We start from the raw sequence: 13,570 nt of genomic DNA, 5'->3' as shown, positions 1-13,570 counted from the left end.
TTTTTGGTAATTTATTTTAGTTTGATTTCTTTTTATTTGCTACCTTAGAGTGTACTTCCGCAATACTATTATTTGAGGTTTTATTTGGCTCTTAAATTTATAATCTTGGGTTGAGAATTAATAAATTTTGGGTATTAGTTTGATTTCCCTATAAGAGTTGAGATATTTTATGAATTGAGTTGATCATGTTATATTATTTGGGAACACGTGCCATTATTGAAATACTATTTATTAGCCAATGAATGGTTATTTGATCAGACTATGAGATCAAAGGTTGAGAATTATTATTTTGTTCTTGGTTTGAGGCTCAGCGTTATCTACTTTAGTCCTTGGCATGTTGGTAAGAAGATGATAATCATGAGTTAAGGATGAGATACAATCTTTTGTTTATATTTTTCTATGGTCCCCTACAGTGGGATTTGACCCATATTGGTCATGGTTAGAGGTGTTTTCTGGTTATTGAGAGTATTCAAGTTTTTGTACTTGTTGATTTATTTATTCGAATTACCCATGTCCAAGGCTAGGTATAAAACAAAGAGCATGGCACATTAATTGGTTATGAGTTAATTGAGTGAAGGATTGTGTTATTATTCGATGTTGAGCTGACAGAGGTTATTTTCAGAGTACAATGTGTAATGTAGTCTCGAACTACATTATTTAATTGATATATTAATGTTAATTATTATATTATACACTATATTCTGATATGTGGTGATTACTCAGCTTTTGCTGACATGTGTGTTTGTTTTTGTTCTGTTACTTGTGTTTGCGGCCATGTCTTTTTCTTATGGTGGCCCTGCAACGATCTATTTTGGAATTTGTCCTTAATGGTGAGCAGACAAGTTCGTCTAAACAGGTTGAACAAGTGATCGTAGCTAAAGGAGCTCAAGTGATCGATTAGTTTGTTTATAACAAGTTTATAAAGTTGTATAAATAGCTCACCTAGTTTATTGGGTTGTAATTATTGGGATTTTGTAAGCCTTAACACTTGACAGGTTGTCGAGTGTGGCGGTAATACCTCCGATTTAGGAATATGCTTCCGCAATTTTATTTAAAGGTTGTTTATTTTTCCTTTATTTATTGTTTATTATTAGCTAGTAAATCGGGGGTGTTACACCAGCCACCCCCACCACCCCCTTCACCGCCCCTCTCTCTCTCTTCCACCGCCTTCCACGCTCCGAAACCCTAAGCTTCCTTCAATCTCTTCAATCTGAAACCCTAACTAACCTTCTTGAAATTCTTCTTCCGATTATCGAGGAGAGGTGGGGGAGGGCCGGCGAAGGGCGTGGTGGGGTTGCTCGGCGATGGGCGTGGTTGGAAAAGTGAGAAAGAGAGGGTGGTTGTGTGGTGGGGGAATATTTTCGAGGGTGATGGGGGTTTATCGGGGAGGGGCGGAGGTAGGCCGGGGAGGGGCGGAGGTAGGCGGAGGTGGGCCAAGGATTTGCGGCGGTGGGCGGCAGGGTGGAGGAGGTAAGCTAGAAGGTGGTGGCTGGTAGTGAAGTGGTGGGTAGGGAAAGGGAATGCAAAAGGCTACGTGGGGTGGGGAATCAATTTGGAATAAAAATGGGTAAACTCAAAAATAAAAATGGGGAAAGGGAATGATAAAAATGGACAAACAAAGAAGAACAAAGGGAATGATTGATGTTCATTCCCTTTCCCTTTAATAATTAACCCCAACCAAACGGCTCCTAAATGTAAAGAATAAAAAGGAACACCCTAAATGGAAACGTAAAAAACATTTAGGAATGGAGGGAGTAAGAGGTAAGTGGGGTTGTTGGAGTATTAAAAAATTGTAAAATAAAGATAGTAGGGTTAATAGTTTATTGAAAAGTAATGAATGTGAGAGGAAAAATATAATAAAAAAAGTAATAGTGGATTTGGGTGGGGACCATGAGATGAGAGAGATATAATATTTTAATGTAGTTTTTTGCCAAAAAAGGAATTGTAACGGCCGAAAATGGAAAATGTAACACTTAGAAAAAAACACGGAGGGAGTATGTGATATGTTAAATTTTAATTGTAGCTTCTAATACACAATTTAAAATAAAAGTAGGCAAAAAATCCGACCAATATTTTTTTTTCTGCTGTAAAACAGATCACAAAATATTTTTAAGACAATCCCTTTTGCATGCACTTGGTGTACAGTATTTTTACTGTACATCTGACTGTTTACACGTGCCACTCATTTACTAGTTTTTTTTTTAAATCGTGGAATTTCATACCTCAAAATCAAAAAAACGCAGAACAACAATGGAGGAGAGAGAAAGTGATAAAACGCAGCTCTCGATCATCAGTTGAGGAGAGAGAAAGTGAGAAAACGCAAAAATTGCAGAAATCGATCATCAATTGAGAAGAAAAGAGGTGAAAAAACGCACAAATTGAAAATTTTGATCATCAATTAAGGACAGAGAAAGTGAGAAAAGTTACAAATTGTAGAATTCGATCATCAGTTGAGAAGAGAGAAAGTGAGAAAACGCACAAATTGGAGAATTCGATCATCAATGGAGAATTCGACTTTCGATACCACAAATTGTAGCAATCTCATCCACGAATTGCTACAAAAACAGAGGCAAATTGAAACTGAATTTGAAATCGATTTAAATCGATCGATTATAGAAGAAGAAGAAACTAAGAGTTTTGTAGATGAATTCATACCAATATTCAACAATCCAAACAATGGAGACGGTGCAGAAGAAGCAATTAACAATGCAGAAGAAGCAATTGAGAATGTAGAAAATCAAGTGGTTCCTGGCAAATCAATTGATTCAAATTCAGAACAAACAACCAAATCAAATGCAACTGAAGGTAATTTCTATAAACTTTTCAGATTGTATGCAAAAAGTAACCCTTTGTATTCCTTAAAGTTACCCTTTTCATGCATAAAAGTGACCCTATTTCTGCACAAATGTTACGCTAAGATTGTATGCAGAAAATTAAGATTGTATGCAAAAAGTAACCCTTTGTATGCCTTAAAGGTACCCTTTTTCATGCATAAAAGTGACCCTATTTATGCACAAATGTTACCCTGAGATTGTATGCAGAAAATTCAAATTTGTATGCAAAAAGTAACCCTTTTGTATGCCTTAATGTTACCCTTTTCATGCATAAAACTGACCCTATTTTTGAACAAATGTTACCCTTTTGTTGCCTCCAATTTGAATGATATGCTGCCTCTGGTTATAATCTGATATATCCGTATTAAATCACATATACAAATCCAATTCATGCTTCTGGTTTAGATCTTAGAGGTTCATTTCTAGGTGTGGTAAGAGAAACTTTTGAAGAAATTTTGGAATTGTATGAAAAACATGCTGCTATGCTGGGGTTTTCAATACGAAAGCATACAACTAGATACAAAACACACAAAAAAATTGTAACTGAGAAAAATTATGTGTGTTCTGCTGAAGGAAAGAGAAATTCAGGTGACAAGAAAACAAAGTTAGTTGAAATGGTTGATGAAGAGGATGTGAATGTAAAAACAAGAAAGCCATTACAAGATCGAATTACAAGGAATGCATAAGAGCAAAAGTGAATAAAGAGGGACAGTTTGAGGTAGTGGCTCATGTTATTCAACATAACCATGAGCTAACAAGGTCACAGTGGCATTATTTGCATCGTTCTGAAAGAAAAATGACAGAAGAAAAAGCTAAAGCAATAAAAACAATGAAATCTTCAGGTCTAACTACAATGGACACTTACAATTACATGGCTACAGAGCCTGGAGGAGAACAGAATGTAGATCATAGTGTTTTGAATCTTGAACCTGACCTGAAAAGAAAGAGATCACCTGAATTTCTGCTTAAGGTTAAGAATGGAATAAATTGAGGCTAGAGATGCTCAAACTTTAGTGAACATTTTAAATCAGGAATAATCAGAGGATCCAAACTTCTTTTTTAGAGTGAAGTTTGACAAGGAAGGAAGAATTTCCAATATCTTTTGGAGAGATTCAATGATGCTAGAAGACTATAGAATATATGGAGATGTTCTTGTCTTTGATACAACATACAGAACCAACAGATATAATCTTATATGTGCTCCATTTGTTGGAATAAATAATCACTGGCATAATTGTATGTTTGCATGTGCTTTTATTGGGGATGAAAAAACAAAATCATTTGTGTGGCTACTAGAAACCTTCTTGAAAGCTATGGAGAATAGAACACCAACTTTAATATTCACTGATCAGGACCAAGCAATGGCAAATGCAATTGAGCAGGTAAAAGATTTATATTGACATTTTACAGATTTTAAACTCTGACAATAATGTTTTCCTTTTTCCCATAAAGTTACCCTATTAGCTGCATAAATTTACCCTTTTAACAGCATAAAGTGACCCTTTTAACAGCATAAAGTGACCCCTTTATTTTCAATGTAGGTGCTTCCTAATACAAGGCATAGACTTTGTATCTGGCATTTGGAACAAAATGCCATAACCAGATTTGGAGCTCTTAAAAAAGACAAAGAATTCAAGTATGCATTCAACCAGTGCTTAAAGATGTGTGTGACAGAACAAGAATTTGAAGCAAAATGGTAGGAAATGATGCAGAAATATGAGTTGACAGCACACTCTTGGTACCAAAGAGTGTACGAGTTGAAAGAGAAATGGTGTCCTTCCCTTAGTAGAGATTTCTTTTCAGCAGGAATCTTATCGTCACAAAGGAGTGAAAGCACTAATCATGCAATAGGATTCAGAGCAAGTAAAGCAACTACCTTGACAGAATTTTATACCATATTTAAGAAGACAACCAATCGTTGGAGAAGCACAGAGAAATATGATGAGTTTACCTGTAGCAAGTCAATAGCATTCACTTTATTGCCATTGTCTAGAATGCTAAAGCATCTACACAGGTAAAAAGTTAACTGATAAGTACATAAATTACACATAAATTATAGCAGTTTAAATGTAGCTAAATGATTTTGGTGAACAGGTTTTCACTTTGTCACTCTTTAGAGATTTTGAAGAGGAGTTTGGATACTCTATGGCAGCAACTGTTCAAATGATAGGAAGAAATGAAGAATGTCTACTTTATCAGGTAGCCTTGGAAGAGAAGCCATGGTCTGCACATCAAGTAAACTATATACATGAGAGCTAGAGTGTATGGTGTACTTGCAAAAATTTTGAAGCATATGGATGGTTATGTTATCATTGCATCAGAATTCTACACTTGCATTCAGTAACAAGAATACCAGACAAGTATGTTTCAAAAAGATGAACTAAGTTTGCAAAAACAGAGGCATGGGATAGGTTGAAGAATCAGGATCCTACACAACAATATATTTCATGGAGACAAACAATGATAAGGAAATTCTACAATCTAATCTTAAAGAGTCAAGAAAATGAAGAAACAAGAGAATTTATGGAAGAAAGCTTCAAAAAGTCTCAAAATGGTGGAAGACTTACTTGCTAGTGCTACTCAGAGAGAAAGTGCAGAAGTTGCTTCTAATATTCCTGATGTGGCAGACAACAATAATGATGTTTCTTCGGCATCGAGTACAAGCACAAGTGTACCAACAATACTTGATCCAAAAAGGGCTGTAACAAAAGGAAGAAGCAAGAGAGCAAAAGGAGGTCTTGAAAAAAGCAAGAGAAAAAGAAAACCAGCACTGCCACCTCCACATTTAGAATCTGGATCTAAAACACCTAATTTGAGACTTTTTTAGGAACTTTTTTAGATCACATTTTTTTTCAAAATTAATGTACTTTGTATTCTAAAACTATATTTTTTTTTTTACTATATGACTAGTTTAATGAAAATGTGATTGACACTATTATTAGCATATCATTATTTAGTTAAACGTTTAAATCAAGATCAGAGAATCCAAACTACAAAAGTGACCCTTTTAACAAAAAAAAAAAGAACCTTTTTCCAAGCAAAAAGTGACCTTTTTAACAGAAAAAAGTGACCCTTTTCACATAATAAAGTAACCATTTACATAAAAGTGACTCTTTTTATACATAAAAGTGACCCTTTTCATGAATAGAAGTGATCCTTTTTCTACATAAAAGTGACCCTTGTCATAGCTAAAGTTACCCTTTCTAACAACTAAATCTACCTTTTTCTTGCTTAAAAGTTACCCTTTCTATAAATTAAAGTTACCCTTTTTATGCATAAAAGTTACCCTGTGTACTCACAATATTATCCCTTATCATGTATAAAGTTATTCTTTCTACCCACAGAAGTAACCCTTTCTATGCTACAAGTTCACCATTTTATGCAAAAAAGTGACCCCATAAAAAACATAAAAAATAAACCTTTTAATTACTTTATGTATGCACATACATCATTATTCCAAAAAAAATAACCAAAGACTTTATACTAAGTTTAATTACATCATTGAACTTAATGTATGCACATACATTAAGTTTTTTCATTGTTAAAAAAAAATCCCTGACCTAATCAGCTAATAGCTATAAATCATTTCACTATTTAGAAGGAGTATACTTTTTTGCCTGCTTTTTTTGCTCTTTTTCCTTTGGTCTTTTCTTCTTCTGCCTCTGCCTTTGCTGCTGCTTGTGCTACCATTTTTCTTTCTTCGGTTTCTTTCTTTTTCTTCTCAGCAATTGCAGCCTTTAATCTTTCTTCAACTCCATTGACATAAGCAGGATCTTTCTTCTTCTCGCTGAACTTGGGTAATTCTGACAACACATCATTCCTAGATTCATTCAAATCACCCAGCACCAGTGTGGTACAGATCACTCCTCGCAGAAATTTCCTTCCAATAATCTCACAAAAGGAAAAAAAAATTATCAATATGTAATTAATAAAAGCATTAGAAAGGAAAAAAACTACAGAAACTATATAGATAATTACTGTTTTGAGTTCATTTAATTTGAACGATTCACCAACAAAATGGAGCATGTGATACATGACAAAGACCCCACAGTCCAAATTGTCAACTTTATCTTTTCTCCATTCCAACTCAACAACTTCAAACCCATAAGAAGGTAGCTGAGAGCTCTTTGGATGATTACTTTTGCCAAGAAAAGCACCCATTTGAACACACTGACCTAAAATATAAAAGTTTATAATACATTAAAATAAAAAAAGTTAAAATGGAAACAATTAATGAATCAACAGAAACATAACAAAAAATAAACACAAACATACCATGTGTGAGCACAATTCTTTTGTATAATCAAGAGCAGAATCATGCCAGATAACGTTGTCAAGATAATATACCAACTCTTTTGTATGATCAATAACAAACAAAATGTAGTGATTCTCAATAAGAACATGAAAATAGATCTGAAACAGCAAAATTAAAAGAGATTTAGACAGAGCATATCATAAACAGAACTCTTTAAAAGTTATGACATTAAGTTTAGCATAAATATACCAGATCAGCATCCATTATATCACATTCTGGATTCTCATAACTCACCCAACCTTCCCATAGATCGTGCAAATCCTTAACAGCACTAAAAATGTTACCTTTGCCAATATTGTCACAAACATGGAAGAATGCAAACTATTAAAATATAAGATCTCATTAATATATATATATATATATATATATATATATATATATATATATATATATATATATATATATATATATATATATATATATATATATATATATATAAAGTAAATGTGTTAAAATATATATAAAAAAAAGAAAAAAATAACTTACACTTTGCCTCACACCAAAGAAGAATTTTCGAGGACCAGTAGCCTCAAAACATGCTTTCTCATTCAAATACAGACAGTAGCAATCAATAATGCACCATCGAATCCTGAGTGGAGCAACAAGGGACACCATGTCTTCTCTTGGAATTAAAAAATTCATTCCAAAAGTAACAAGGCTCTCACTAAAACAATAAAAAAAAAAAGATTAGCATTAAATATATATATATATATATATATATATATATATATATATATATATATATATATATATATATATATATATATATATATATATATATATATATATATATATATATATATATATATATATAAGAAAAAAAACAGATAAAAAAAAATTATCGTAAAAAATGACACTTAACTTCCTATTCATTGAAACATCCTTTAGCAAACAATAATCGAGAACTTCTAAATGTAACTGAGGCAAATTCCTGAAAATCTGAGCATTGGCCTTCAAAAACAGAGTTACAAAAGGCACCTGCACACCTACTGGTCCACAGTCCAGAGAGCATAGAGATTTATTTGCTCTGATGATACGTACATCAGGTTCATTTTGATCAATATGCCCAACAGGAATATTTTCAGTAGGACCAGGAATGATACCAAAAGGTCCAGAACCATTAAGACCTTCATTAACCATTTTCCATGACCATTGTCACCATCCTTAGGAATACCTTCATTGAAACCTTGTGCAGGTTCTTTTTCAGGAACAACATCTTTATTACCTTCTGTAGGTTCATAAAAACCACGAAACAAATCATGTACAGACTTCATTTTATTACACTCATCAATTAAACCATCTAAAATCTTCAGATAATGAGGATTAGAGAGTAGTTGTTCAGTTTGAGAAACTGAAACGGAATCATCAGAAGATAATGAAACACTTCTGCGAGAAGTAATCAGCTCATTCAAGGTTTGAAAACTAGTTGACTGAACAAATAATAAAACATCCATATTTTTTTTAAACAAAAGAAATGTTTCATGAACAACCTACAAACATATGAACAAAAAAATAAATAAATAAATGTTACAAATAAAAATAATAAAATAAGTAAAAATTCAAAATATATGCTTAACGTGACCCTTTTAAATGCATAAAATGACCCTTTCATATGCATAAAGTAACCCTTTTAACTAAATATTTAGGATAATTTTAATGCATATAAAGGGTAACTTTGGTGCAAATAAAGGGTAACTTTTGTACACAAAAAGGGTTTTTGTGCACATAAAGCAATAATAACTAAACATATAAAAAAACTGAACACTTACATCAGTTGAAATTTCTTTAATTTCTTCATCAGTCATAATACCTTCTGGAAGCTCAAATGCAACAATGCGGCCAGTTGTACCACTTGTAGAAGCACCCTTATCATATCCCAAAGTAGGAGATTGCTTAAAAACAGTTTCCCTAAAATTAAGCTGTGACACAGGATATGTAAAAGTATCCAACGGTCCTTGCCCATAACCACCAGCTTTGATCTCTAACTTAATTCGCTTCTTAATCTTTGCATCCGTCCAATGTTGAATCAAAGGAAGAGTACTACTTTCCTTTTCACCTTGAAAATTTAAACGATGAAAATACATAATTTGCAAAGCCAGCAAACAACCACTAACATTTTGAGCAGTTTCATCATTCTTATACTTCTGAACAACCTTCTTTAACTTTTTCAAAACATATGAACACCAATCGAAAGTTTTAATTTCATCAACTTCTTCAACAGCTTTCAGCAACTCCAATGAAACAGTCCTATTAGTAGTAGGAGCTAAAAAGCTAGCCATAGCTTGAAGAACAAAACACCTCTTAAATTCTTCCCCTCCATCAATCAAATCAACCATCCGAGACTCCAATTTTGACAAATGAAGAGGTTAGACCATAATCAGATCTCCATGCCTGAATGATACGTTTATCTACACTTTCATCTTCAGAATTTTTATTAAATTCAGGTACGCAAATATCACTCAAAGGCAAGCAAAACACATCGCATATATCATTTCTAGTAACAACAAATTCTTTACCAGTAGCAATGGTAAACATGCAGCTACCACCATTGAAGTTTTCAACAAGCCAAGGTAGCATTTGACGATTAAGAGTTTTCAATTTCAGATGTAATAAACCACCAAAACCAATTTCTTCAACAGCATGTTTTTGCTCAGGACTAAAGTTCTGCAACAAAATTTCCAATGAATATGGTCTACACCTTGCAATCAAGCTTCTTCGCTCCCTAAATAATAAAAAATAAATAAAAATGTAACTGAAAACAATATAAACTAAAAACAAAATATAATTAAAAAATGCAAAAAAAAAAAAAAAAAAAAACAAAAAAAAAAACTATGTATGCTTACACAAAAGACTCGGAATGAGAATCAGAAAGCATTTCATAATCAGAATCTTGCAATGTTTAGCTTTCTTAGGTACAATTTTGGCCTTCTTAGGAACTATTTTGGCCTTCTCGGACTCTGGTTTATCATTCTTAGAAATAATTAAGCCCTTCTCAGGAATTGTCAAAGTCTTTTTAGGTATTGCTTTGCTCTTCTCAGGAACTGTCTGGGCCTTTTTAGGCACTTTCCTTTTCCTTTTGTAGGCAATTTATAACGATATCCACCTATTAAACCACCTGTATCTAATTATTACAGAGAAATAACAAAAAAAAAATACAAATTCAGAAATTACTCATGGAAAAATTTAGAATAATGTGCATAAATGACCCTTTTAAATGCATAAAGTGACCCTTTTAACAGCACAAAGTGACCCTTTTAACAGCACAAAGTGACTCTTTTAACAGCACAAAGTGACCCTTTTAACAGCACAAAGTGACAATTTTAACAACATAAAGTGACAATTTTAATAGAACAAAGTGAACCTTTTAACAGCACAAAGTGACCCTTTACCAACAAAAAGTGACCCTTTTATATGCATAAAGTGACCCTTTTAACAGCATAAAGTGACCCTTTTAAACACAACAAGTAACCCTTTTAACTGAAAAAGTTACCCATGTAACAACATACAGTGACCCTTGTAACATCATAAAGTAAACATTGTCAAAGCATATGAATGACACATATGTCTATTACTCAAACACAATGAACAATGCACAAACACAATGCACATATGCATGTTAATCAAACACAAATGCACAAACACAATGCACATATGCCTATTATACTCATACTCAAACCAAAACATAAAACCTGAACCTAAAATCAGTTTAATTAGCATTCTCTACTAAAAACCTAACATGCAAAATTAAAAGAATAATAAGCAATGATAAAAAAAATTCTGAAAATAAACATGAAAAATAGGTATAACATATAACAACACAACAACACATATATAACAAATTTTTGACCAATTATAAACAATGAACAAAAAAATAAAGCAAAATTAAACATATTAACTTCAAAATTCAAATTCAATTATCAAAATCTACATGAAAAATCAAGTGAAAACTATAAAAATAACATGCACTACTAATTCAACATATATAAGTGAAAATTCAATTGAAAATTTTGAAAAAGTGATGAAAAATTTAAGTAAACACACCTGCTTCAACATCTAAAGACTTCTTTGTAATCTTCTTCAACATCTGAAGACTTCTTTGTAATCTTCTTCTTAACCATTGCAGAATAAAACCCTACGAAAATCGAAAACAAAAACAAAATAAAAAAACCTAAAAATCGAAGAATCAAAACAACTTAAACTAACAAAAATCGCAAAAAAAAAAAAGTAAACGAACCTGAATATAGCAAATAAACTTCGAAATTCAAACGCAGAGAGAAACAATCGATTGTAGAAGAAAGATTGAAGAGAGCGAAAATGGTGTTCGAAAAGAGAGAAAATGACAAATTGAGGAAGAAACAAGAGAGAGAAAGTAGTTTGCCGAATAATGAAGAAGAAAGAGAAAATTTCGCTTTTTTTTAAATTTGAAAAACTGTCACGCACGTGTGAGTGAAAAAGGAAACAATATTTGTTTCCTTTTAGCAGCTGATTTACACTATATTAGTGTAAATCCGCCTTTAATGAACATTTATGTTTTTAAGAATATAATTTTTGGTTTATAATTGTCCAGTTTTCTGTTTTAGAAAAATTATCTGTGAAATCTTTTTATTTTAAATATACTACATTAATATGGAATATGTACAACAAATAATACTTCCTCCGTTTTTTTATTGCATCATAAGGGTTGGGTACAAATATTTTGGTAGTGGAAAAAAGTAAGAGAGAGAAATATACGAATACAAAATTACTCATGTGACATATTGATAAACTAAAAAGTAAGTGTGAAAAGACAATGGTATGTTGGGTATTTGTAGTGTCAACACAAATAAATTTTTTCCCAAAGAGGAAATGGTGCAATATTTGTGAAAAATCCTAAAAAGACAAGTGGTGCAATAATAAAAGAACGAGGAATATTATTTTTGAAATTGATTTGTTTCCTTAATTAATAGATTAATATTTTTTTTATATTAAAACAAATAATTATTATTGTTGGTGTGTCTTTTTAGCACTTAGGCCCTGTTTAGTTCACCTGATTTAAGCTGATCTGATCTGGTCTGATTTGATTTGATCTTATCTTATCTTATCTTATCTGAACTTATATTTTCTGATATGAACTTATTTTTTCTGATCTTATTTGAACTGAACTTATTTTTTCTGATCTGATCTGATCTGAACTTATCTTTTCTGATCTGAACTTATTTTAATTATTTCAATATTTTATTTTTATTTTTAATTTTAATCAATATTAATGTTTTATTATTATTTTTTACGATTATTATTTTTATTATTATTATTTTTTATTTTTATTATTATTCTTCTTCTTCTTATTATTATTATTATTATTATTATTATTATTATTATTATTATTATTATTATTATTATTATTATTATTATTATTATTATTATTATCATTGTTAGGAAAATTATTATTATTGTTATGAAATATTGTAGATCCCTTACAAATTTTTAAAAGAAACCTAGAAGTATTAATATTATCAGATAGTACAAGGTAATAAACATGTAATATTTGATAATTTTATTATTTACAATATCCCACATCATAAATGAATTTGTTTATAAGAAAGTATCAAAATGGGATCCTAAAAAACTTAATTTAAATATTAAATTTGTCATAGTTTTTTGTTATATAGAAAAAAGAGATTTGACTTGTTTTTGTTATAGGGAATTTTACAAATTTTTTGGTAATGTAAAATGGTTGACTTAATTGAATTGAAAATTATCATTTCATATTTCAATATTCCGAACAACTATGGGTAACACCTCTATTTCCCTAATTAGTTTATCGGGTTGATGAGTTTTCGAAATTAACTTTGTCTTATGTTTTCCTATGACTTGTTTTGCAGTTTCGTATGTTCTTTGTTATTTATTTGATTTTGTTCTAGTTTTAATTAAAGTTCTACATATGAAGCTACTATTTTTTCTAACCTTTAGGTTTAAGTAGCTTGTTCCTTTGATAGACTTTTCACGTTTATCAACGTTGGATTTGAAGGTAGTGCTCATGATATTATCGTATGGAACCATTGCTTAACTGTACCAGAATTTCGATTTCCCCATCCACCTCCAGGTATAATTTAGAATAGTGTATGCTTTTACTCCATACAATAACACTATACTAATATCCCGTGTAACTTTATTTTGTAACAGGAAAATATTATCTAGTAGATTCTTGATATCCGAATACCGTTGGATATTTGAGTCCAATAAAAGATAAAGATATTAGAACTTATATGCCCGAATTTCGAAATGGTCCACCACCTCAAGGCATACTTGAACATTTTAATTATCTTCACTCTTCACTCCGAACAAAGATCGAGAGATGTTTTGGACAATTAAAATATCGAAGGAAAATGCTGACAATGATGCCAAATATGGACACTAAACATCAATTGGCAATTATGGTTGC

Source organism: Chenopodium album, chromosome 2 (genome assembly GCF_948465745.1).
Source record: "Chenopodium album chromosome 2, dcCheAlbu1.1, whole genome shotgun sequence".
Lineage (NCBI taxonomy): Eukaryota > Viridiplantae > Streptophyta > Magnoliopsida > Caryophyllales > Amaranthaceae > Chenopodium > Chenopodium album.
This window is presented reverse-complemented; position numbering follows the sequence as displayed.